The 27,179-nt window shown below is 42.8% G+C and overlaps 1 protein-coding gene across 5 annotated transcripts in view; it reads right to left on the bottom strand.

Moving 5' to 3' along the window:
- Window positions 1–27,179, bottom strand: part of add3a (adducin 3 (gamma) a) — a 96,161-nt gene that overhangs the window by 41,538 nt on the left and 27,444 nt on the right. For 2 of the 5 annotated variants that reach the window (XM_062386920.1, XM_062386926.1), the window contains exon 1: window positions 25,606–25,855. The exons of 2 other annotated variants lie outside the window; for them this stretch is intronic. The gene's annotated coding sequence lies outside the window, so the exon portion shown is untranslated. Of the gene's footprint in view, window positions 1–25,605; window positions 25,857–27,179 lie in introns of those variants that run through there. One more of the 5 variants, XM_062386927.1, reaches the window with a different exon arrangement.

Below are 27,179 nucleotides of genomic sequence, written 5' to 3'. Positions count from 1 at the left end.
GTCGGTCCCCAGAACTGCTGCTGGCAGTGTCTTGCCTGCAGGAGAATTCCAATTTTTTGTTTAAACTGCATCTGTAAACTACAATAGAGAATTATTACCCAGCCCCACTGACTATAGAACTAATCTAAGACATGCTGCCACATGTTGTCAAGTAGACCTTTGATTCTTTAACTGTCCCAAAAGCAACTGCAGAGAGATTTTGGTCGAATATGAGCGAAAACCAAAAACCTTCTGGCCACTTGAGGACAGGACGGACAGTGAAGACAAAGTCCTTTACGTGAGGATTCACCGGCTATAAAACAAAGACGATTGTCTGAACCCAGCCCGCGGGGAGACCAACCTGAGCCACACACCAAGGAACCACAGCAGTAACACCACATATTCTCTGCTGTGATATAAAGCAACACAATGTCAAACACCTGTCAGCCAGGCCTGAGGTGACACTGCTTCATTTTCACTGCATCATACTTCACCTTGATTGTTCTGCAAATTTACATGTGGATGTCTTTCACTTACCGACGCTGCTTTGAGACATGCTCTAACTCTGGATGTTTTCCTGTGATTTTCTGGAAGGGCTACACGGGAGAATGCAGCTCCCCTAAGTAGAACCCGCCGACAATGACACCAACTTAGAAAGAAGACAAGATCTGAGAGGTTTTGGCGATAAGGGCAGACATTACATTTATTATTTATTTAAGTTGCTGGGACCGCAGAGACACTTCAGACACAGGGTCTGTCCAGGCGAAGCCCCTTATCTGAACCTTTTGGAAATGTTGCAATAGTTGTAAAAATGTCTGACCCGACTATCAGCATTCTTAGTTTATGAAAGGCAAACTCTGAAAATGGCCAGAGTTCATGTCTGAAAACAGCTTACCTCATAGTCATTTATATTAGACTTGATTTAAACCTGAGAACAAGCTGCACATAGGTTGGATGTGTATAGGTTTGAAGTCAGCTACAACTGGTTCTACTTTGATAAAGAAAAATCTGTATCACAATATTACTTTGGCACTGAACCATATGTAAAAATATAACTTTTTAATTTATCTAAGAGGAGCTGCAGATTCGAGCCAAAAGGATTTCGGCTCTGAGCTCCCAGGTAACGAACCTGCTGGTGTTTACTGTCAGCACCTGACGGCTCAGATAATAAGGAGCTTTCATTTAGGCTCCCGCAAGAGAAACTGTAAAAACACAGCGACGGCAGACGCCACTGCCATCAGATGATCTGAGCTGATGCTGAACTTTAGCCAAAATTAAACTTTAGTCCTGCGCTGGTTTGAGAAATCAGACTCCGAATTTTCTCCTTCCGCTTCTACGACTGTGTAAAGTTAGATTTCATGTTAAAAACACAAGGTGGTGAGAGTTTTGGCAGACGAGTGGGGAACATAAATGTGCTGATTGTACGTCACGATGGATTAAATTGGTGGTGAGAGAATGATTAAGCGAAGATTATTGCCCACACAAAGCATTCATTCATGGTAAGGTGTGTGTGTGTGTGTGTGTGTGTGTGCATCTAAGCCAACAGTGAAAATGAGAGGGACTGAGTTATGACAGTTAACAACTCAGGGTGAATCTGCAAAACAATGCAAAACCTTAGGTGCAGATTAAATACTAAAGTTTTTAATGGTTTAAACAAATTAAAATGAGATTTATTGTGTTTTTAAAACTCTTTTTCTCTTAGGACACACACCCTCTACCCTCACAGACTTAATTGACTTCAGTTGATAAGTGATTGAGTGTGACACGCAGCAAAAGCTTGAAGTGGTATAAATAGGACTGGAATAGCACACTGCACCATATTACATAAGTTTGGGGCTTTTTATTGTAAGTTGTTTACTTTCTTCACAGCCAAGTTGCTCGAGGGACTGAATGCCTGGTACCACCATGTCCCTGGTTCAAGTCTTACAGAGAGGAAGGGAGGTTATCAAAAAAAATTTGCTTACTCTTTTTGGATCATTATAAAAACAGTAGGATAAGTTTAACCATGTCTGACTATGACTTTTGGGCAAGTCCCATTGGCAAAGTCTGCAAAATGCAGACTTATAAGTGTGTTTAAAGTGCTCAAAGTCTTCTGCTGCAATTTACGACTGGAACGCACCTCATCGCTGTGAGTCCTTGAGTGTTGACACTGAGACTGAGCCTATTTCACAATAAAGATACTACATGTCATTTACTATTGTTTGCTGTGTAAATGTTTTGTTCAGTGTCTTCACCAGACTGCAATGGCAGATCACATACATCAACGAAAGGACCTTTTCAAGAAAGAGTCATGTGCTATCAGTGTGCTATGTGTGTCAGCCACTCACTCACTATACTTCACAGTATAGCGATAACTATATAGACTATATAGAGCACTACATAGCAAGCTCATCTGGAAAAGAAAAAAAAATGCTTTCAAACACTTCTCGATGCATATTCTCTGCGCCGGTAATGACAGCATTGTTACAGGATTGTGACCTTGAACAAAAAGAATGAGGTGAAAAACATGTTGAATGATTATCTTTAAATGTAGAACTAAACGTTGTGCTGTGATGTGCTGCTCTGCTTCCATTCACATTCAAACGACAGGTCCTGCCTCCCTCGCTCCTCTGGTCGCTCTGCCACGAGCGCAACACATGATGGTATACATTGCTCAGTTAGCAGCCATCGGTTGAACACTACTGTTCATGATGCATTGTGGGTAACAATGAGTGCACTATATAGGGTATGAACTTCACTTAACATTCTGACAGCACTACAAAATGGGAAACTTATCTATTTAGTGATTAGTGAGTGATTTGGGACACAGCCCCCTGTCACACTAACACACGCACACACATACACACACACACTCACGCTGATATACATTTCGCAGACATGATCTGAAAGCTGCAGGCGATGACTCCTCTAAGTGGTATCAGATGCACGTGGAGGAAATAAGCGGAGTGATCGCTCTGGGGGCTGCAGCTGGTTTGTTCCAACAAACAAGAAGGACCATCCTGCTGTCGCCACATGACTTAATTTCTTCACCCACACACTGAGCCCTTTGCACAAAATCTGAATAATAGGAAATGCTTGCACTCTATGAAATTTCATTATGAGTAAAAGCGTATAGAGCGCCGTCCTCCGCAGTATAATGTCTTAAAGAGAATAGTATTCTTCACCAGTGCTGCAGATATTCAGAGCCTGGTGGTGAGCACTGTGGAACAAAAATACACACGCGATGGAGTCTGCAGATTTTCAGTGCCACCTAATGCTGACGGAGCAGATCTTCCTCATTTGTTTATCCAATCAAGACGCAGATACACATTGGAGTATCAATTGGTTTCGATCAAATCCGCCAATTCCACTGTGGGACAAGGACAACTTTGTGCTTCACTACGCTTTATACAATACAATAGAATGCAACTTACAAAGATTTATCAGTATTTTTTTATTTGGTTATGTGTGGTAACAAACATCGAAACAGGTCATGTTATTGTTACCTAAACAGTAACAGGGAACATATTTCTAAATGCTGCAATATTTGATATGGTATTTTCACTCTTGCAATGGACTGAGGTAATTTAATATCTTTATCATGTTGGACAACTGTAATTGGTTTCTGTTAACATAAGAAATATATCTGTTTAAATTAATGACAAAATGTTAACGTACTTTTAGAAATTTCTGGTAAAATCACATCTGACAAAAACAGCTAATGTTTATTTGAAGAAGCTGTTTGTCTCCTTCAATGTGCCCGTTTAATATGTTCCAGACTCAGTTATAGTTTGATGTTGGTTCATAACTTTATGTCAAACTCCTGGACGCACTCAAACAAACCTGCATAGCACTGAATGCACAGACTACAGCCACAGGTTATTTGTGTTAATATATCATAAAAAGTGCATTTCTCCTGTGATTTGGATTTTACACTCTGCCATAATGAAATGTCAATACTATTTCAATTGTTTGTTTGAAAGCGGTTACAAGCTGTCTAAGCGGAGGGGGGGGCTAAAGCACAGGGAACCCATCGAACTGAGACATTCGGTCCCGGGACAGTGTCCAGGCTGCTGCGTCTCACTGGTTGATAACAGCAGGCTTGTCTCTTAACAACAGGTAATCATGAGCCTGTGGAAACCCAAATGCCTGTTATTGCTTTAAGTTGACTTGTGTGACATATAAGAGACAAAGATAGACTAAACCCAGACAGACGAGTGCGTGCTCGATACTCTACTGTGTCCGTGCAACCGTTATTGAGTCTGATGATTGATAAGTCCTTTGCTAACCACAGTGCTCTTAAGTAATCCCATATTTCTGTGGAAGTCAGCCCCTCCTTGACCCCGATGATAAGCTGTGGACAAAAGGAAAAACCCAGAAGAGAGGCAGACCTGAGCGTCAGCTGGGCTGGACGTACGCTCGTATCCATTTACTGCCAAAGCCCTGCTATCAGCGTTCTGTCAGCGTTTCCCACCAAGTGGCGAGCGGTAACAGGAGAAGAGCGAGGGGGCACGTTCACTGATGCTAACTGTTCAGGAATGTTCAAACACTTGAGTTCAATAATGGCAATTCTGGGCTTTTCTGCCTTAGTACAGAAATTCGAGAGAAAAACTGACCGACAAAGGTGGGGACCCCACAGTGGGAAATGGACAGATGTGGTAATTCTTAAGAAAATAAAACGTGCTCGGTTAATGGCTGTCAGGCCGAACCTTCGACATCTGAGAGTATTTTTTTTAGACTAAGTTGTTTTGACTAGTCTTACTTCAAACACCATTTTCCTGCATGACGCAGAGTTCAAGTTGATCCCTGGAGGATGCTATAAAGTCACACCCTGGCCTCGAAATTAACCCTGAGAAACCGCTTGTCAATTTATACATAACATCCTCGACATCACGAGTTGAACCTGCGGGAGACATTTAGGATAACCAAGCGTCAAGAGCGACTTCAACTGGTTTTCACCAATGGTACCAGACAGTCATGGCCCCAGTCCATGAAGTGTCCCAGTCGTCAACGACAGTGAGCAAGCATGCAGGATATCAGGACCTGAAAACTAATCTAAAACCAGTCAAGACATGTTATTGCCAACATACAATAAGTGGCGCTGACTTTAACAGCATGTCTTCATTGAAAGACCACGTGTCCGTTCTCTGACCACTTTAAAAGAGGAGATTTGCTCCTATTTTAGTTAATAAAGCCCAAACAGGCTGTCTGACAGCTTGTGTGTAACCACAACTAGCAGCATATTTGTATTCTTCAAATAAACTGTTTATGACGCATAATTCCGAATGCTCCTTCAGATGCAAAAACAAATGTGTCCATCCATTCCTGAGCAATGAAGGGTCAAACAGGTAGCTCCACCTTGGGCTGACCTAACCCAGGTTTAATCGAGAACTGTTGATACTGCTAACCAGCTAGCTATTCTGGTGACTGAGCAGAAGTACGTGCAGCCACTCAAAGTAGATAAGGATGCAATGGTAAGAGTGGGACAAGCCGTTGATGTAAATCCTCCTTCGAGCAGACTCTAGTTTTTCGAATGCCACATCTTGGTAGACGGAGTTCACTGTGCGTTACGACCCATACATTGGGAGGCAGCTCCTTGTTCTTTGGTTCAATAGCAGGATTCAATATATTTCTTTATGAGGTCTAAAAAAAAAAAAAATCATGTTAATGAGTAACAGAGAAATAGAGGAAAAACAAACAATAAGGTTCACAGGTTCTTGTTGAGTTCTTGTTATCAGCCTTTATGACTCTCATGTAGTGGGTGGCGGGAAGATCAGGCCATCATCATTTTTTAACCCTACAGGGGCTGAAAAAGAGATCCCATCACCCGGTGTACAGATGCAGACACACACAGACGTGCACACACCCACTGAGTGTAGAGCTGTCTCTTAACAGCCTGTCTAGTTTTACGCTTGTAAGGGAGTGATCCTAAGTATCCACTAATCCGTGTTTGAGAGCAGCTAATGTTTAACGCATTGAGACGCGTTCAGATTCACTTCCTGGAACACTCACTGGGAAGAATGCTGTCACTGTCTGAGCAGCTGTCTCACTTAGCAAACACACACACACACACACACACCATTAAAAGGGGGTTACTGGAGTATGACCAGGGGAAGTCTGACTCAAGCCTCAGGTAGAGAGATAACAAAAAAAAATCCAGCAAGTATCGGCGTCCTTGATGTGTGTGCGCGCATTTGTGTATTTCCACAGAGTTGTGGATAATACTTCATTTCCTCCTGATGGAGCAGATGAAACGAGCCATGGCGAGGACAATGGGAAGTCACCGCCCACTGGTTACCTGGGTCAAGTGTGCTATTCCAGGTCAAGTTGAACAACGGCTGACAACCACTTCTGTGACAAATTGCTTAGGAGACAAAGAGTTTCCCTGCAGGAAATTTAAAACACAAACAGGAACTTTTGCCTCATCTCCAAGCGCTCATAATTAAAGCTATGACAAAACAGCAAAGAATATTGATTAAATCTTTAATCTTTTTTAGTGATTTAATGATGCTCGTCTTTTCTATCTCGTTTAAAAATGGTCATCAAATAGTAAGTTGAATTATTTTTGATCCTGTCAAAACTGTACAATGAAAGAATGAAGTTCATCCATCTGATTTATGATGTTGGCAAAGAGTGTAAGACAAGTTCATTCAGGCGCTCAACAATGTATTTATCTATGGTGTATATTGTATGTGGAGGCCCTGGACCCTTTTCAACCGCCATCACTCCCACAGCATATCAGATAACCTCCTACACACTTGCATGCACCTTTTCCACTCCCTGTTCACAACAGAAAACCACACACACCTTGAATCAACACGACAAGAGGACAATAGTTGACAAAAGCATAACCAACTGTGGGTGTAAAAACTGGTTTCCTGTTGATACTTTGAGTTTAACTTAAAAGAAATGTAATATTAGTATGAAAAACTTAAAAAGAGATAGTTCCAGAGGTAGCTCTCCTACATTTCCTTTAGTCCTCGGTTGACTTGCTGTTGTCAGATTTCGAAGGAGCCATTGGGACCAAAGTTAACACATCAACATGTCAAAAGACATTTCCTGTGACCGTTCAGCCCATAATGACCAGACACATTGGAGCCAAAACTGTAAACGAGTGTGGCACATTTGGCGTTTGGTCAAACGAGAACCAAGTCTACCGCAAATTCCACACAGTGCATGACTACTCACTGCAACAAGGACATGAAAGCCAAAGTACTGCCATGCACACAAACCTTCACGAAACAAAAAAGTGCTTTGTAGCTTCACATCTAGGCCAATTCCTGTGAATCAGAGCCGTGAAGGGGAGAGATTGTCCACTTTTATCTGTTGCAATGAAAGTTACTGTTCATGGAGCATGAAAGAACCCAGTCACCTTCAAAACAGGAGAATATGTATGCTTGCATGTGTCGGATGCTTCTTTCAGACAGGCACCGAAGTCCTGACATTTACCTGAAAATATCTGGAGGAGCTATATACGAGAACTCAAATGTCCAAGCAGGTTGCTGCGGACATTATGCAAAGCTTTTTCTTGCCAGTCCTCGAGTCCTAAGATGTTTAGAAAATCTCAGAGTTAGCCCATGTAACTCATGCAAAGCTTGAAGTATACAAATATCTCAGGATGAGAGAGGTGCCATTGACACCAGCATTGATTTCCTGTAAATATACTTTAAAACTAGGGCAGAATATGAGCATAACAGCAAGATGATAATTAACTGCAAAGCCAAAAATTTAAATGAATTGCTGCCTACATAATCAATAACTGTAGGGCTATGTTAAAACTGTTATACACTGTTGTCTGATGCCCTCTATTAAGAAGTGGTTCTACGCTTTGGGCAATAAACATATTACAAGAGTCAGGTGAGAACATTCTCATGTCCATACGCCAAATATAAAAAGAATGTATAGTTTCCAGCTGGATAGTTTAGCTGTGGACTTGTACTCAAACAAACTATCCCGAAACTGTAACTGAGCGTTTGCAGTAATCTCACCAGGATAAGGGAAATTACTATTTAACATTTAGGTTAATTGGGGCTGCTCAGTGAAGTCTTTCTGAAGGATCACACAATAAAACCCATGTGAAACACAGAAATAAAGGCTACCACTGTGACACCCACAAAGTTGGCTGCTAATCACACTGTAATTATAGCAGGCATTATAGCAGGCAAGAAGTGGTTCTACGCTTTGGGCAATAAACATATTACAAGAGTCAGGTGAGAACATTCTCATGTCCATACGCCAAATATAAAAAGAATGTATAGTTTCCAGCTGGATAGTTTAGCTGTGGACTTGTACTCAAACAAACTATCCCGAAACTGTAACTGAGCGTTTGCAGTAATCTCACCAGGATAAGGGAAATTACTATTTAACATTTAGGTTAATTGGGGCTGCTCAGTGAAGTCTTTCTGAAGGATCACACAATAAAACCCATGTGAAACACAGGAATAAAGGCTACCACTGTGACACCCACAAAGTTGGCTGCTAATCACACTGTAATTATAGCAGGCAATGACAGAGCCACAGACAGAGCTTAACAGGCTCCTGTTGCCTCAACCACGCAAACAAAAACAATCCATTTCCAAGTGTTGCAGCTGCAAACTGCTACCGTGTGTCCTCTCGTCCAGACACTGGGCTTTTGAGTCGGGCTGCAGCTAAACAGCAGAGCGCCCTAAGCGGCTCCATGGCTACACAGCACAAGGTCTTTTTACAGACCTGTGCTGAATTAGCGTTGGGCTGAATTACTTGTCAAAGCTCTTATTGAGATCAATGCCTGATTGAGGGAGACGGTGAAAAACATGTTGATTCTTGCTGCCGTTACTAAGCCCTGATGGTTCCTGTTAACAAAAACCCTTCATGGCACTAGTTTGAGATTCAAATCACTGCAGGTCTCTGTACACCAAGCCTCAGCTCCAGGTCCGGCCCTACTGGCCTCCGATGAATTGGATTCAAATCAGAGGTATCACCATGTTAACTCTGTAAATAACATTTTTCACGCTGGTCAGCTTTGGACTTGCACTTCTTCTCCCTTGCACACTTACATTAGGTTCGGGTTATGCTTGATGGGAGCTACTTCAAACTACGTGTTGTCCGAGCATGTTGGAAGCATTTACAGTCGATCCAAACAGTCACAGTCTAAGGCGGAGTGATAGCTTTGGAGGAGAGATGTGATTTCTTTTTTTTCCCCAAGTCATGTATGACTTATTTATCTGGTATGTCAAAGAAATCAATATTCAGTTTCCATGTACTAAAACTGCAGTTTCCCTTTGGTTGTATTAAAGTTTGTACAGAAGAAACTTTAACAATTTACATAAAACTTTTTGTATTTATCACAATAGCTCATACAGACTCTGCAGTAGAGCCAAGAATACACTGCTGTCCTGGATTTACACAAAATGGAGAAGCTATTTTTTCATCTCAAGGGCAAATACTTTGTCCCTATTCCAGTGACAGTTGATGTCATATGGGAATGAAAAGTTACATGTTTCATTTTCAGGAATAAATCATTATGAAGAATTATGAAGAATGATAAAAGAGACTTTGTCTTTGGTGCCACATGAAAAACATCCCAAAATACAGCATTTTAAAGCAAGGGTGTTACACCGTAAAGCTCAGAGGCAAATTTCGCGGGAAAATGGTTTCTTTGACAATCCCTCCATAACAACCTGAGCGTCTGTCTGCACCAGTGTGAACACACACTTTGCCTGAACTGACATGTGGGAACAAACTACCCATCCAGCACCAGGGGATTTCTGTGCTACTCGGCTGGAGTTGATACATGTTGGTTGAAATCCCTGACTTGATGCAACAACCTTGCAGAAGGGACTGGCTAATGAAATAAGCAAGTCAGTTGTTATTCAGTTTTTATTCATACAGATTTACTTAAATATTAAGATTTTGTTTGATTTTGAGTCAAACTTATAAAAACTGCATATAAAAGGACCAGTGGTCATGTGAATCCATATGTAACTGATTTACTTTTCTGGGCTTTGAACAGTTATGCAACTGACAACAAACAAGACGACTGCATCAGCAGCAGCAGCAGCAATGATCTATCACCTCAAGCACTGAGGCAATGTCTCTGAATGGGGCCTTTTTGCAGTAACTATCGCCTTTTCATTGAAAGCCACAGTCACAAGGCAAATCAATAATTGGGCTTTTAATAACTGTGTACAATTATGCTTTGGGGGAAGTGCATCTTTGAGAAACCTCTGTGAAATGAAGCAGAAATTCCCCCGCTAAGACCGAGCGACATTCTTTATCTCACAGAAAGGATCTCTTAGCGCCGACTTGAATCTCCGCTGTAATAAATACACACAATAGCTGGGCTGTGCTCCACGGTTTTTAACACTGTACGGGATTAGCAGCTGAGAAGCGTCTAGTGTGTGACCCCGGGTGATGAGGTGGGAGTAGCAACAGCTTTGTAACAACATGAAACCCTGAAACAGCACAAGCGCTACGTGAAGAGCTGTCAAGGTCAAGGGCTCTTTGTCAGTTCACTAACTTCCTTTCCAGTTTCTGAGACATGCAACATAATTCCATTGAAATAAATCTAATTCTACATTTATACACTATAAGAAATCAAATTATGAAGCAGTCACACATGGTTCTTGTTGTCATATGGTGTTGTACTACTCTTGACTGGTGACGGGGCGTCGGCTAGAGGGCTGGCCTGTGTTTGGGGACTATCCATTACACAATCCTGAGGAAGCAGACGGATTCGATATGTCAGGGTCTGTGTGTGGATGAGGTCATCATGCATGAGGCAGAACTGTGGTCCTATCACACAAGCGCAAACACACACACACACACAGAGGAGCATGAGCACATTAACAGTCACACACTCACTAGTTCCTATGGCAACTCCAAACAAACAGTCCGAGCATGTGGTGACCCCGCCCCCCCGCCCCGGGAGAGAGAGAAAAAACAGCGAAACCAAGACACCGAGACAAAAACAGAAATAAAAGAACAGAAAAGGACATTAGGAGGATTCTGTAACACCACATGATTCATTTGATGCATGCTCTGTGCCTTAATCATAGCTGAGACATTAAATAAAAGATCACAAGAAACTTTACCATATGCAAGTGTTTCAACCACATAACGATCATGAACCTTCAGCTAAACCATGCATTCATAATCTATCTTTCTTAAAGATAAAATCTCCACGGCTTAGATTTGCTCGTTCAGTCACTTGGAAAGACTTGATTTCACAAGAAGGCAGAGGAATTGTGAAATAACCTCATCCCCCGAGCGTCTCATGGGCCTCTCTCACCACCCAGTTTAGAGCCTGAACAGAGAACAACCACACATCAACCAGTGCCCCCGCCCAAACGGCCTTTTAAATCACCTTAGAGCTCCAGAAACCAAAAGGAGCAAACCAACAATAGATGTGCAGCTTGTATCAAAGTCAGGGTCGATTATTGAGGCTTAGCAACTTCCAAGTTCAATCGAGGCTGAAGACGCCCACATCCGCACATGAAAGGGACCCTGGTATTTAGATGTTTTGTTTGTTGAACAAATATCTGACCGCTTGGAAGATTGGCATTTTTCCTTGTGTTTTGCAAGTCTATTCTGTTTAGAAAATTGCTACTTCTAACAAATAGGTATTTCAGGAATTATGATACTACTACTAAACATTGTATTCTTCCTATTTAGTAAAGTTCCTGCCAACAGCTGTTGCTTGCATTGATGAACGGCCTATTTTTTGAAAGCACTAAAGGGCCAACTAGCATCTTATGAGCCATTGAAACTCCAATAAATGAACTTTCACAGCTGCGTAGTTAAAGGATTGAAGCTGGGGATTCCTTGCTGTACTTATTGTCAACAAATCCTACACAAATAACAAAACCAACCATCTTTGAGTCTGTCTCATGATACTCTGATGTCTGTATATTCCTCTCATCCCCCAGACTACTGGAAATGTGCACAGTCTCTTTGATGGGTCATGAATAATGCACTGATATAATATAATCTCTGCACCATAGTTTTGAGCAAACTTAACTTAAACAGGCATAAATGGTGCATCTGATGGGGACTATTTTTCAGCTGTAGCTTAATCCACAATCGGAAGTCCATGGTATACATGGTACTAGGACGGTGGGGTCGGTCATATTATCCATATTCAGTTCTGTGAATTGTCAGACAGTAAAACAATGTGATTTGGACCAACGATGTGTTTTTAAAGCAGCAAAACAGTGATAAGATTCATCCTTTCTCTTCTTGATGAAAAGAAGCCAAAAGAAAGTTGCTATTCAAAACAGCAGTGAAACCGATTATTGAACAATCAAAATGCGGATTAAGCTGATTACTGAAGGAAGCAAAAACTGGTTTAAGAAGCTTAGACATTTAAGATATAAGGGGATAAAAATCATACAAAAGCAAAATACTGAGTTGTTTTCAAGTTCCAAAAGCTGCTCATAGGGCAAGACTTTGTGGACCAGAGCCAGCTGTGGATCAAATGGGTGGTCGCCAAAGACTGGAACTCATCCAGGGGTGCTTTGATGAGTTCTTGCTTTATTTGAAAGGAAATCTCAGCATGTCTCTACCACAACAGGAAAGGAAACAAGCAGAGCTCTTCTCAGAGAGTTACTGTCACTGAGCTGTGCTTTGACCCCTGGTATCACATCTGACCGTTCAATGGCAGGCTGTCAGAACAGAGTGAAAAGAGAGCCGCCAGAGTGTGTGTATGTGTGTGTGTGTATGTGTGTGTATGTGTGTGTTTCCGGGACTGCCGAGCTAGGGCTTGAGGGTTGCGACACAAATCCATACAAAGCATTCATCATTGAAAGGAAAGTGGCAGCAACCGATGATGTTGACATCCAGAAGGTTTGCCATCTTGCTGCATAGGCCCCTGGGGTTCTCTCTTTCCTATTCACTCACTGACCATCGCTGTCAGGGAGAGGTCAACAAACATGGCTGAATTTAAGTGAAACTAAACCACTGACCTTTTCTGAACGGGTCAAATGTGTTGCACTTGCTGTATTGTAGTTGTTACAACAGCCAACAAAGTTTAATGACCAACTTTAACTGTACTTAGAGCATGGAACAATGGAACACCATTACGCTAAAGCAGGATTTCTAGCATGTATTAAGTACTCAGAAGAAAAGTCTTGTGGATTGTGTAAATCTTGTTAAACTGACTTCTAGCTTTGTAAGTCCAATCCCCAAAGTCATCTTGGAACACACAAAGTCTGCATGAGGCCAGCACATAACAATGAGTAGTGACCTAAGTGCCTTAAGCATTACCATTTTCATCAATGTCGGAATCAGGATTCAAATTTTTAAATCATTATACATACATAACCCCAATAGCCTACAAAATTATAAAAAAAGAATGCATCAATATTATTACCAGCATGGGCACAGTCCTAAAAGAGATTATTGTGCAGAGGCACTTTGGGAAACCGGGACCTCAACACGTGGTCCTGGTGTAATTTAGGCATCATTTCACCAATTTGTGGTCTATTTAATGAGTTCTATTCATCTGTTTTAATCGCTGTCTCCTTATCACTGTTATTTTCTGACTGTACAAATGTGTGTGAAGGAAGGACAAGCTTCCTGTCAGGATGTGGGGTCCAGCAGTGGGACAGTGGCATAACGCCAGAGGTCAGAACTTTTGTCTTAAATCTATTGTGCCAGAGTTAAGTGTGTGTGTGTGTGTGTGTGTGTTTGTGTGTGTGTGTGTGCGTGCGCGCGTGCCTGTGTGTGTGTATGTTTGTGTGTTTGTCGTGCCTGCATTAATGTGCAATTGCCCATGTCCTGATTGCTCTGACCATTGGATGATTATACTTTGGTGGTTTCGTCAACTTGGGGAAATTCTTTGCTAACATCAGAGACATTTCAGACTCGTGCTCTATTCTTTTTTCTTCCGTGGACATAGAAACAGCCGATCTCCAGATGAACCCGAACAAGGCCAATTATCACCATCTCTTCTGCAACAAAATCATGATAGAAGGCTTCAATAGTCTATAAGATCTCCAGATAATTAGACCACCATGGAGGAGGAAATGACTCAAGATCGGCCTCTCTACTCTCTTACAGCACATCTACTCTCTACGTCCATCTCACGAAACTCTAGATTCCCCTCGCATGTCACCATTGTTCATGTTCTTTTATCTTATAACCAGAGTAGTAATTCACTCAGGTTTGTAGAATCAGACTCATCTGTCTCACACGAGGACCCGAAATCTAAAATCTGCCAACGGTGGATAGAGCTAACTTAAGAGGTTTCATTCTATTGTAAAAAGGATATGGTGCCATTAAAAGCAATGGATAATTTGAAATGTTTGATCTGTCTGTGTCTTGTCGCGTTACAAATTCTGCAAGAAGAAAGATTGCAGTTCAGATTGTCAATGGTGATAACATATTAAAAACATACTTTTTGGAAGACATTCCAACTTTATTCACAGAGAAAACGATTGTAGCTGTAACTATTTACATAGCACACCAGGGTCATAAGTTTTACCGGGTCAAATACTGTGAAATCACAATCTTCTCAGAGCAACTCAGTGTCTGTGGCTGTCGGGTGTATGGGGAAACATTGCAAAATTTCCACTATCACATGTTGTCCCAAGCAGACTCCTGCTTTCAGGGGCATAATCGTACTTCTTTCTTTTGTAATTCTGTAAATAAATATATCTTCATTACCAGCTGTCCAGATGTGGATGAGTGATTTGTGTGAATATGTACATGTGCAAGCATGTCCAGCTGTTTCCTAACATATCCTTCACGCTCGCACACCAGCACAAACACTAACTACCATCCTTCCTGATCAGGAAGAGCTTAAAGGATATCCAAAGAGAAGCAGCGTATTATTGAGGCAACGTATTGTTCCTGACCAGCAGTCTGTCGTATGACTCAGAGACACCAATGAGACCTAGTGATGCAATCAGGAAGGACAACTTTGAGGCAAGGCTGAACCAAGTGACAACCTCAACAGCTGAGTGCGGCATTAAATGTGCTCAAAACGTCTGTTCCTCATACAAGTTTCTAGGTGAAACTCCAAATTCCTCTTCAATTGTATATGCAGTGATAGCCTAAGATTTTATGTTGATGTAACTTTGGAACCTGTCTGCTAAGCCTGCTAAGCTTAAACTGCTTAAAAACACAGTTAACTCAATTCCAAGCTATCAAAGTTATAAGGCCCTAACCTTGAAGTGCCTAACAAGATGGATGATCTTGTTAGGCACGGTGATGGTGATGGATCTCTGTTGCATCATCTCTTCATCTCTCTACAGTCATAATTTGATACCATGCATCAAATGTCAATGGAGCTTTGGTGTAACATTCAGGAGCTTCACACAAATTTTTGTTAACGGAAGAAAAATACTGAATCCTCATTTTAAGGCTACAGGACATGTTCCAGCTCTGAACTTGTACAAAGCACATCAGTGGTAACTCATGATGTTCACCTGACTCGTCTAAAGGACAGGTCACCTAAGGACAGATATCTCAAAGCCACTGTAGAAAGGGAGGCCTTTAAAAAAGTAGAATAAGAGCAACGCAGGCAAAGAAAGGATTACACAATTGATGGAGGATCATAAAGCACTAGGGATTATCTTTTCAACTTTCAGGCTTAGAAGTCTGATCTTTTTCACGCTGGGATAAAGATTACTCAGATGTTAATTCAAGAAATACTCCTCCAGGCTAATGGTTTCTATGAACTTGTACAGCTTGTCACTGTGCGTTATTGTCAACTCAAATTGGCTCTGCTCAGTTGTCTGAGAATTTCTCATTTCTAAAACTGAGATGAATCAAGAGACAAACACATTTTATAGAGACAAAATTCCACCTGGGTCAAACTAAGGCTCAAGCTCATGCAGTGAGTACCACAGAAGGAACAGTTCAAATTTGCATATCATCAATGTTGGTAGCATGTACCTGGGGTTTTAGTTATAAGATAATCGTTCTGCTCAGCGCCAACAGTTGAGGCAATCACTTCCTATGGTAAAAGGCCTAGATACTTCAATGTACGATTTAAAGTATCTTGTGGTACTGTGACTTTAAGTACTGTGAATTAATGATAACATACCCATACTTCCTCTAAATGGGCACATTTTAAACTAAGGTAGCTAAAAACTTGTTTTACTGCCTCCCCTATATATATATATATATATATTCAATAACTGTTTTGCAGATCTATTTAGTCTGAACCGAGGGAAAGATTGTTGGATTCACTGTCTCTGACAATTCACCAATTGGATTAGACATTTCACACACTGATGCCTTTACAGTTCAAGCTGGAACTCTTGATACAAATATGTATAATCTTTTTCCTTGACCTATTCATTTAAAATAAAAAAGTCAAAACCTTGAATGGAATGCCTCATCTCCTGGACTACACATTGAAAAACTCTTTGACCCCCCCCCCCAAAAGAGTCCACGGTGCAGTGTCAGTTTCAACTAGAAATGATCAAACGCAGGGAAACGCAGAGAAAATGAAAGGAAAAAGGGGGAATAAGAGAGATGGAGAATGACCTCACTGAAGGCCTGTTACCGCAATCACTGTCTCCTGGTTTACGATGTGGGGAGTATCAGTAACAAGAAAGATCACTTTGATACAAAATTCATCTGCGCGAGGCGATACCACAACTATGCAGCATGAAATTCCACAACTCCCTTTTTTCTCCCTCAGGCTCTCCATCCTCCAGAGCTGACAGCACCATCTTGGTCCCTCCTTCCCCTCCCCCGGAGTAGTCCTTACTATCTCCTCATCCATTATCCCTGGTTATTAGAGATGAATATGACAGAAAATTGGGGACAGAGTGGGAAGCACAACACAGCAGTTGGCCTGACTGTAGGTAATCCAGCAACTATAAAGTCAGATGGTGGAGGGGGTCACTAGATACAAAGAAATGGAGACTTAAAATCTTTCAACTTGAGGCGGTGACAGAGGTATCTGATGGAACACTGTGAGGCCCCTTCCCCTGGCAACAGATGTTTTCTTGGCAAACCCTCACAGACCAGGGGCTTCGGTTTTTGTCAGCGACACACACACTCATACAGAAAAAAGTTTTCTCCCTGGGTTAACATCCCACACCGATATTCCATTAAAGTCGTACCTTCTGTTTAACCAATCAAATAAAAACGCCCACCATCTCAGCAAGACGTCCATGGGTCTGGTGTTCAAAAAGAAGCATGAAGGGATCTTTCCACATTTAAAATGAAGGCAAGGAGGAATTATGAGTAGTTGGTGGGCGATGTGCATTACGACTGTGAGCTGCACATGGAGGAACTAACTTGCCATGATGACATCGGAGGTCTCATGAACGGCCAACAATGCTGAATGGCTTCAACAGTCTGATTGTCCAGTTAGCTGCGCCTAAAAAATAATTTGATATCTTAGTTTACTGCAACAGTAACAACAAAATATTTTGAACAGAACTAGATAAGTAAAATAGTGTCATCTTGTACCAAAAATGTTGCAGGTGAAATTGTATTTCAAATGGTTGCTATCTCTGTGATTTTAAGGCTCTTTGGAGCCATTAGCACTTTATCTTACGAGATGTCTTAAAAGTTTGTATAAAGTGGGCTTTTGATTTTGACAAGCTGAAGCTGTCCTCATCTATCTACAGCTCTCTGTCCCTCTCTGCATCCCTCCCTCTCTCCCTCTCTCGCCTCCAGCCTGTGTGTGAACCCATCCGTCTCTAATCCTCCTCTTGTATGGCTCACTGAAACCTCAACGTTCATTTTGCAACTCTTCGTTTGGCATCCAGTTGAGGTTGTCTGGTCTCTCTCCCTCCTCTCAGTTATACTCTCCATTGATCCCTGCATCCTCCATTTCCGTCTTTCAACCACTTCCGCTCTCCCTCCATCCCCCCGGTCCCTCAATCCGCCTGTCCTCCGCCCCACTCGTTCCAACCCTCTCCCCTCATCTGTCTTTCATCTCCTTCCTCCGCGCTCACACACTGTCCACGCTCTTTACTTGCTGAGAGGACAGTGCAGCGTCCTGGCAGCTCTCCACCCTCCCAGGCTGGGTGGAAAAATAAACAAGTGTCCACATGTTCTCAAGGAATTTTAATGACTTCCATAACTCGGGGTTCTTTACCTGCCAAACCCCAGGCAGTGTGAGGGAAGCAGCGGCCTCCAAACAAGTCAGTTTAGCAGCACGGATGACGAGCGTTGGGGACTGGGCCAAGTAACATCCTTTGAAACAGCGCTAAGCAGGATTCAAATGGGCTCTCATACAAGAAGCCATATAGACAAATTTATGATGTAAAAATGCAGAATTAAAGTTTCAACTGAAACACCCATCTTAGTGTTTAATAAAAATAGAATGTAATATAAAAATATCAACAGTAACATGCAGATGACAGAGTTCTCTCTCATTCATGCAGAAACACTACTTTCGATAACACCCCAGGGAAGAGGGGGAAATGAAATGCCCTGTTGTGTTGTCCTGCTAGAGCATGCATTAGATGTGTAGTGTTGTGCGGCGTCATGATAATTTCACCCGTATAGAGGAGGACCACTGCAGGAGGCCCAAACGATGACTGTCTTTGTCTTCAGCTGAGCTATGTCACTGCACTTAATTGGTTTGCCATTTGACAGGAAACCACAAAAGGAATCACCATCTATAAAACTATGCTTAACATAGTAGCTCTTTAGCTCTTTCGCTGTTAAAGTTACAAACACTACCATGGAAAGGGGGTTTCAGATTCCACTAGATGCACAGACGGCTTTACATAGACTTCTGCTGTGCCTCTGCTATTCTAAGGTTTCCAATGGCAAACCTCCATTAGACTTGTATTGTGAAGCAGTAAGGGCTCTGATAACTGTTGAGTAAAGCACGACATGGGGCGGATATCACAACCATATGGAAAGCATAACGCATAAGGGAATCTTTTCCGGGGCAAGGCGGTGTCCGGTGTGTGTATAAGATATCCACACACGATTTCGTTGTGTGTGAGTAAGAGACACCACCAATCTGCACTGACTGAGGAGCTTGGGAGGCCGACCGGCTGTCAGGTGAGGAAACCCTTGTTGGGAGTGTATTTAAATAGGCCCATGACCCGTTGGCTGTCAGGTCATACTCCAGTGACCTGACCCGAGGGGAGACAAGGGGTTGATGGAGGCGTCTGTCTGGGCTTGAGGCAGGGCAATAAATCTGTGGACTTAGTGAGTCAGGCTACATATTGAAACCGTTTTAAAAGAGCGAGGAACAAAAGACGAGCCAATGCATTCAGTAGCTAGTTAATTCCACAGTTTCTAACTTTTGATGTGAATGGAATAATTACTCAACACACAAATCCTTTTAACACGAGGCTGCGTTACATCTGTGCAGTTTTCTACGGCTTGAACTTCCCATCACCTTCATTAGCGCCCCATTACAACATTAGACATCTGCTATACTAAACGTGTCAGAGGTGGGGAACCCGCTGGCAGGAGCGCTGTTCAGATTTCCGATCTCCTCAGTTACGCGGGGCCAGCTGCAGAGGATATGACAATGTAAGGGAAAAGCAACAGAGATTAATAATATCTACTATCGCTCCCAATTCAATCACTCATTTCTCCCTTCATTCACTGGTCTTTTCCCCACCCCTCTCAATCCGCACCTCCAGCTACAGGGTTGTGACCCACAGCCCATGAAATCGATACGTCATTCCGTCTTGCCAAAACGATTGAAACTCACACTCACAAAAATTCTGTTTTCGCTCCCCCTTTGGACCCCGTCCTCTGTCATTCATAAGGCATCTGGGAGGTGTTCTCCAACTTCCCCCCGCAGTGTTTCCAGCAAACCTGATAACAGAGCCTAAGATAAGTGAGAACGAGAGAACAAACTGATCATCTCCTGGCTCCGATCCAGACAGGAAGAAGAGGAAGCTTCTTTTACAGCCGAGATACGAATTAAAGAATACAAGGATTCACAGTGAGGGGGAACCAACGGAAACTAAATGAGGATGAAGCTTTGAACTGAAATTTGGGGAGAACTTTGAATGAAATGTTGGATTTGATTTCCTCAATAGTGAATTGGTGATTTATATATTCTAGCTAGGCCCAGACTAGAAACAGCAGGTGAAACCATTTGAAATATACATGGAAGTAGTACAAACCATTTGAAAGTGTATCAAAAAGACAAAAGACCAAATCTACAGTAAAGCCATAAAGAATCACCTTATTAATTATTTAAAATACAACACAATAAAGCCTGAACATTTAAGTTAGCAGTGAACAGTATGTTTACCAACCCCGCCCCCCATATTTATTGTAACATCCAGTTGGACTTAAAGCCAACACCACTGACCTAAACTGCACATTTTCTTTTTAATGACCTACGGGAAACTCTGTTAAAAAGACTGTGGCAGAGCCTCTGCTTTAGTAACTGTTTGGTTAAAGCCAAACATCAAACCACAGCTGGTTCCAGCTCTGAGATCTTCAGCTCCACTCTGATGCAATCCCCTTGATGGGAGGTGTGGGATGTCAAACTGAAGTCCCTACTCACTGAGGTCTACTCACATATCCCCTTCTGGACGGGAGAAACCCCATCCTGACTTCATAAATTACCTCCAGGTTTTAGTTAAGGAAGGGGGAGGGAAGGAAGAAAGGAATGATGAATAAAAAAGAGAAAGAGATTCCGGGGGAAATTGGATGGGTGTGTTCTCAGCCTCTTTGCCACCAGAGTCAATCTTTACCAGTGAAATATGAAATCATAGTTTTTGAACTTCTAATAACAAGGTTCCGTGAAGGGGTTATGCAGCGTTTCCCATGGATGAACTGTAAGCTTGCACCTGTGTGCTTCTAGCTGGTTTGCATGATTCTCAGTTATGCAGGAACTGACGAGGTCAGATAAATTAAAGCATTATCTCCATCCTCCCTTTTGCAATCCGTTAACCTGCCACACATCAGATCAGTTTCAAATCCCTCCAGACAAAATTTGACATCTGGAAGACACTGAAAACATTCCTCCTTTCTCTGAAATTCTCACTTTCTTCGCAAAGCTCAAAGTACAAGTTTTTATTATTGAGAAATTAGCGCTTAATATGGCATTTTATAGCAACTGTGAAAGTCAATGGGGCCTTTACCATTGCAATAAAAAACTCATAAAACACCGTAGCTCACCAAACACTTCGACAAGAAAAACTAAAGTGTCTTCAATTTGAATCACTTGCCGAGTAGATACTTATTTGAGTGGATTCCGTCAACATTGATAACTAATGCTAACAAACGTCTTTTTTCAGGTTCTGTACAAAGAAAACCTTTCCCCCTAAATCCAGCTGATCTGGTGTGAGACACAAGATTATGTCTGTGACTCAGCAACATTCTGATATTCTCAATGAAAAGAAAAGGAGGGAAGCTGCATCCAAATAAATGTTGAATCATATTTTTCGTTGAAATTCCCACTACGAGATTTATGAAGAGATTACATTTTTCATTCGGTGTCTCAGGCTAAAGGTGACATACAACTTTTAAGTTTCATGGCCAATTGTAGTAAATGAGTGTACAGTGATATTTACAGATGAAAAGTGACCAAAAGGAACTTCGGCATAATGGAAAGTAAAGGTTGTTCATAACTGCTGGGGAGAAATGTCCTGTTGCACCGCCTGAGTCATCTGGTGGTTTCTGTAAACACTGCTAACTATTTAATTTTGGTGGAAACTTTAATTTCATAGGCGGTTTCCAGACTTGACCTCTGAGTAAAATTCGGAAAATTGGCAATGGAGTTTACCCGCAGTCTGCCCTTCACAAATGTACAACACAGCGGGAGGTTTTCTGTACTGACACGTTCACATCAAATACTCCCGTCATTCAGGTGAGAGGTGGAGCAGCCGGGTGCAGCAGGCAGAGGCATCACCTAGCCACCGAAATACTGTCTTTTATTCAGATACAAATTTAAGAGAACATTAAAAGAATTGCTATCTTGTCCTGGTAGCCGACCAGAAACTAAAACGTATTACTCACCTTCTATTAGCACAGTCAAACAGGTGTATTTTGAGTCTTCTCTTTAAAAAAATAACTGTGAGATCCAATTTAGAAACATGTCATGAGAAACATGTAAGCTGATCCAGTCACTTGGTCAAGACAAGTTCAGCAGAGGTTTCCCATGAACTCTGACCTGCCCAGAACCATCTACCAAACTTTTAAAGAACTCATTGCTTACTAAACAAAATGATCATGACTGCAGCGCGTCATCATCCACTTCAACACTGCGAGTTCAAAGTTTGACAAGAAACCTGATCGTGGAGAGTTTGGGGCCCCATGTGTGCACCTGCATTAAATCTGCAATGTGTGCCGTCCTTTGGTCAAAACTCACGTTTAAGCCGCTCAGTGGGACCCGGCCCAAAGACATTTGGTTTAACTTAAGAGTTGGACCACAGCGCTCTGTCAGACCCAAATCCCAATCATGAAAGAGGGATGAAAAAAAGAAAGTCCGAGCTTTTATCAGCCAGTAAGTGACGGCTATAATTTCTTCACTCTATGACTACAGACTTTGAGTGTGCATTTTTATGCAAACGATTTAGGACCAATTTTAAAGAGACACACAGACAACTTGGGGATGACTCTCTTGAAAGCTAAATTAAATGCAGCTGACTCGGACAGCTGGTAACCATGTTGAATGACATAATCGCAAGCAGGCTAGCCAAGCTATTTCACTCACTCACTCACACACACACACACACACACACACACACACACACACACACACACACACACACACACACACACACACACACACACACACACACACACACACACACACACACACACACACACACACACACACACACACACACACACACACACACACACACACACACACACACACACACACCAAGAGTACCATTACATAAAACAGTGATTTACAACACAAGTTAGCATGAGGAGACAACACCCCTTTCTTGGATGATAAGACACACCCCTTGCTGTCTTTTTATAATACACACACACACACACACACACACACACACACACACACACACACACACACACACACACACACACACACACACACACACACACACACACACACACACACACACACACACACACACACACACACACACACACACACACACACACACACACCTGTTTTGTCTGCTTAAGTATTAACAAGCAGAGCTGGCCAAATGAGAGTTTTTTCTAAACTGCAGTGGAGAAGGATCTCTGTTTGAAAGTTGCTGCACAGTCCATCATCCCTCCTTAAGTGGAAACATAAGGAGAAGAGTTGGAGAGGTGCTTAGGTCACTGGGGTTGATTGAGAAAGAGGGACCATACTTCACCATGGAAGTGCTCTGTGCTCCCCTCCTCAGACTCTGCATGTGGGGGAAACTTACTTCCTTTGGCCACTTCTAAAATGTTATCGAATTACGCGTGCAAGTTCGATGAGCGATAAGTCACATGTGACGCTGAGAAATCTATCTTCATTCGCCACAACGATGCATCTCAGACCTTGACCCCGAGGGCGGGCATGCGGTGTTGAATTCAGAGAGATACAAACATCTCCCTGGGAGAGGAAATCGAGGCCAGCAGGGCTGCAAATCATTCGGCTGGAAGCAGCAATTCTCTCCGAGGAGCCGGCCCACTGAGTCATTCCTGAAACAATGAGAAAACCTCAGAGAATGGCCAAAAAGATGAAGACCAAACAAGGCTCTCTGCAAAAGTCCCCCCGCTTTATTGCTTCTCTGCAAGAGATCTCTCTGTTAAAGATCTCGGGACAAATATTTGCCATGAGCCATTTCAGGATCTGTTAGAGGACCAAGGCCATCACCATGTCAACCAGCACCATGGAATCAGCGTACTGCACTGCTGAGTTACAACACAGAATGCTCTTTGGTTTCACATCTGCAGCGCAAGAGTAACACATAGCGAAAGTACAGGTGGTGCATTTCATTAACTCATCAGAATTAGTGAGCAATGAACTATTGGCTGGTGACTAGATCCAATGTCCTCCAACGTACAGCTGTAATGAGGAAACAAACAGGAGAGGAAAGTGTAGCTTGGTAAAGACAAAGGAAAATGTACTGCCACAACACAGGGGGACGGATTTAAGGGGGTCACTGTCCTCAGGGGACAGCAGCATGGACGCAGGTGTCACCGCGGTGAATCCGTCAGCACAGAGAAAACCAACGTGACAGCAAGTCAGGATCTGTTCGCCTGTGGCTAAAAGGTTGTGTAGCTGATCTCATCAGTAGATAAAGTCAGAGGACAGGGAGGGAGACGACACCAAAACAACAATTGTTATATTATATGAGAGTTATTTCTATATGGACCAAAAACAGACATTTTGAAGCTTTGTTTACTAATTACAGCCCAGTGTTCTGTGTTGTTACTGCACCCTAGGACTGCAGGCTCTGCTTGAAAAAACCAGATTAAGCTTTAACTCATATCTCCTTCCTATTACAATCCTGATCGAACAGATGATTCAAACATTTGCTGTCAGAGAAACAGTGAGTCATGTTTATATCTGCGTGCATATAGAGATAGATGTTGAAAGAGATTAGCCAAAATGTCACCGTAGAGCTAAAACACCTACAAAGAGTATCGCTGATGTGTTTTCTGTGGTCAAACATCAACCTGGCTGGACTCGTCCGACTGTACACAGTGTGAGGCGGAGGACTGAGTTACCCGTTGTCCACAGAGCCTTATCCGTCTTCAGACAATGGCTGATGGGCACCAAGATTCTGTTGAGATCGCAGCTGATTTGGCTGCAATGGTGTAAACTTCTGCTCTAGATCTTGCACCAAGATTAAAGAAGTAAAGGAAAACCTTCGAGAAATGGAACCCATATCCTTGATTATGCAAAACCCTTCAAGCAGCATAAAAACGAAATGAACTGTGAGCAGCAGAATCAAACAAGTAACCCAACCACAGTTTCCTATCAGCATGCCATGAGAGGAGGCCTTCGATAGGAACACCCAGAAAACAACGGTCAGAAATAGAATCGTCTCCTCTCTGTGGTCCGTCCTGAGTAAACAGACACCTGTGAAAAGACAGATCGACTAAAGTGCCTGACGTATCCTCCCTTCCCTCAGGGGGGTAAATAGTGGAACAGGAGTCACTGGACGGGGGAGAAACTAAAATACTTAACTCTTAACGCTCATTTTAAAACATGGGGAGAATTAAACGCAGGTAGCACGTCACACATTGATGTGGCCCAGACGCATGAAATAAACCTAGCACACACCCCCGCCGCAATACCCCACCCCCTCCCCACCGAGCATGCCTGACACTTGAGAGGGCGGCACCTCTCCTCTGCACACAGAGAGCCATCCCGGGCCCATTCACGGCTCCCAGCTCTATTCTTCTCCATGGTAAAAGAACCCTTGATCTGAAAGGAGGGAAAAGGGCCTCTGGTATTTCATTTAGCACGAAGCAAACCAAAAGAAGAAAGTCTTCCGTTCCCTATTCGCGGCGTAAAACTTTCTCATTTGGCCTGAACATTTTGCACATGCAGCAAATAAAACCACCCCAAAAAAGAAATAACCCAATCTATGCCTCGGCCTGGAGAACATGCATGTGATCCCCACAGATTTGTGTACTTTTACTTAGTGTTGCAGCTCCGGGAAAATGTGGCAGCTGCACAGAGGCAATGAAAGTAGTGAGATAACAGTCTGGATTGTGGAGAACACTGCATCCATTATATCAGTCACACACACACGCACGCACAATAATCAAACAATCAGCTCTCCTTATTAAATAAGCCGCAGCACAAACCTGCTGAACCGACGATCCGAGTCAGACTGCGAGCCTCTGAGTCGTCCTCTCCACCACACGGCTGAGATCCACCTGCACTGCAGCGAGCTCCTCTGCCCCTCCGTCCGTCGCCCTCGCTCTAACACGCCTCTCTCACTGGAGCAGTGTGAAAACTGTCGCTGCCCTCCTTCCTCCACGCTCCTCCTCTTTGCTCTCTCTTTCACTCACTGAATCAGGAGGAGCCGCTGTGCTTCGTCTGTGCAGAACGAGGGGCGAAGCAACACTGACAGAGAGAGCACAACTTATCTGCAGCAGGGGACGCAGACCAACAGCCCGCAGAGAGAGAGAGAGAGAGAGAGAGAGAGAGAGACAGAGAGAGAGACAGAGAGACAGAGAGAGAGAGAGAGAGGGAACTGTGAACTCACTGGCTGCTGATTGTGGTGGTGGAGGGTTGAAGGGGGGAAGGGGGAGGGGTGAACCTAATTTAAATTCACACACGCAGGGGTGAGATGACAGGGTCTTTTGCCCCCCCCGAGAGCTTCAGTGATATTATGTTAACAAACAGCTTATTGATTGGCTCATCCTTCACAGCAAAGTGACGACTCGGGGTAGAAGAAAAAGTCTCCTCGACTGAAGCTTTCTGGACTTACTCCCTCCGTCACTGTCTTTTACTTTCTTTTCCTCCACCCAATCTCTCCTCAAACCCTTTCAGCCACCACCACCCCTCTTCCTCCTTTCGTTTTGAGACCAAACTTTTAATTCTAATCCCAAATCGCCTACACTTAAAATTGTTGTTGCTAAATTTCACTTGATGTAACTGGGTCTGACAAGAGGGTCATCGGCTCGCCTCCTTCCCTTCATGACTTCTTAAGCCGTTGACCTGCAGGTAAAATCCGGAATATTTGGCTATGGAGTTTCACCAGAGTTTTTCTTTCACACATGCACAACGCAGCAGGAGATTCTCTGCACAGACGCTTTCAGCCTCAAATCATCTACATTATTCAGGCTAAATGTGGAGCAGCCGCTTTCTGAGAAAGTCTGCAGAACCTGTGGAGAGTCTCACTCGGACATTTGCGGTTACACATTCAGTGCATGTCCGAAAGCAGCTTTATTGAAAGCCATGCTGCCTCACTGAAGTGTTTTATGGACATTATTTAAGTGGCGGGTTTTAAGCGGCTTGTAAGAAGATTTTGCAAGAGGCCTCAGTTTTCACAGAGACATGTTTAGAGGAATTAAAAATGGGGCATCGGATGACATAACTTGTGTCTGCAATTTATGGTCAGTGAGGGCAAAAAAAAAAATCCAAATGAAATTTTAATTGCCACTTTCTTGAAAAATGTTTCCATGTGAAGGATTAAAGCTTGGCTTTATTGCTGACCAGCAGAGAAACAAGGCTGTCAACAATTACAGGATGCAAAAACACATGGTACTGCCCAAAAGCAAGTGAGCCAGCTGAGCCCAAATCAATTCAGAATCAATTATTCAAGCTCAGAGAGAGGGATTATGGGGATATGCAGTTCAGCCAAACTACCGTCTCCCCGGCTGTGGATTTCTAAAGCTGCTGTCAGACATGCACTGAACTCCAGAACACCCTT

This window comes from Platichthys flesus, chromosome 5, assembly GCF_949316205.1.
Source record: "Platichthys flesus chromosome 5, fPlaFle2.1, whole genome shotgun sequence".
Classification (NCBI taxonomy): domain Eukaryota; kingdom Metazoa; phylum Chordata; class Actinopteri; order Pleuronectiformes; family Pleuronectidae; genus Platichthys; species Platichthys flesus.
The sequence above is the reverse complement of the archived record's forward strand: the minus strand, read 5'-3'. Positions and strand labels throughout refer to the sequence as shown.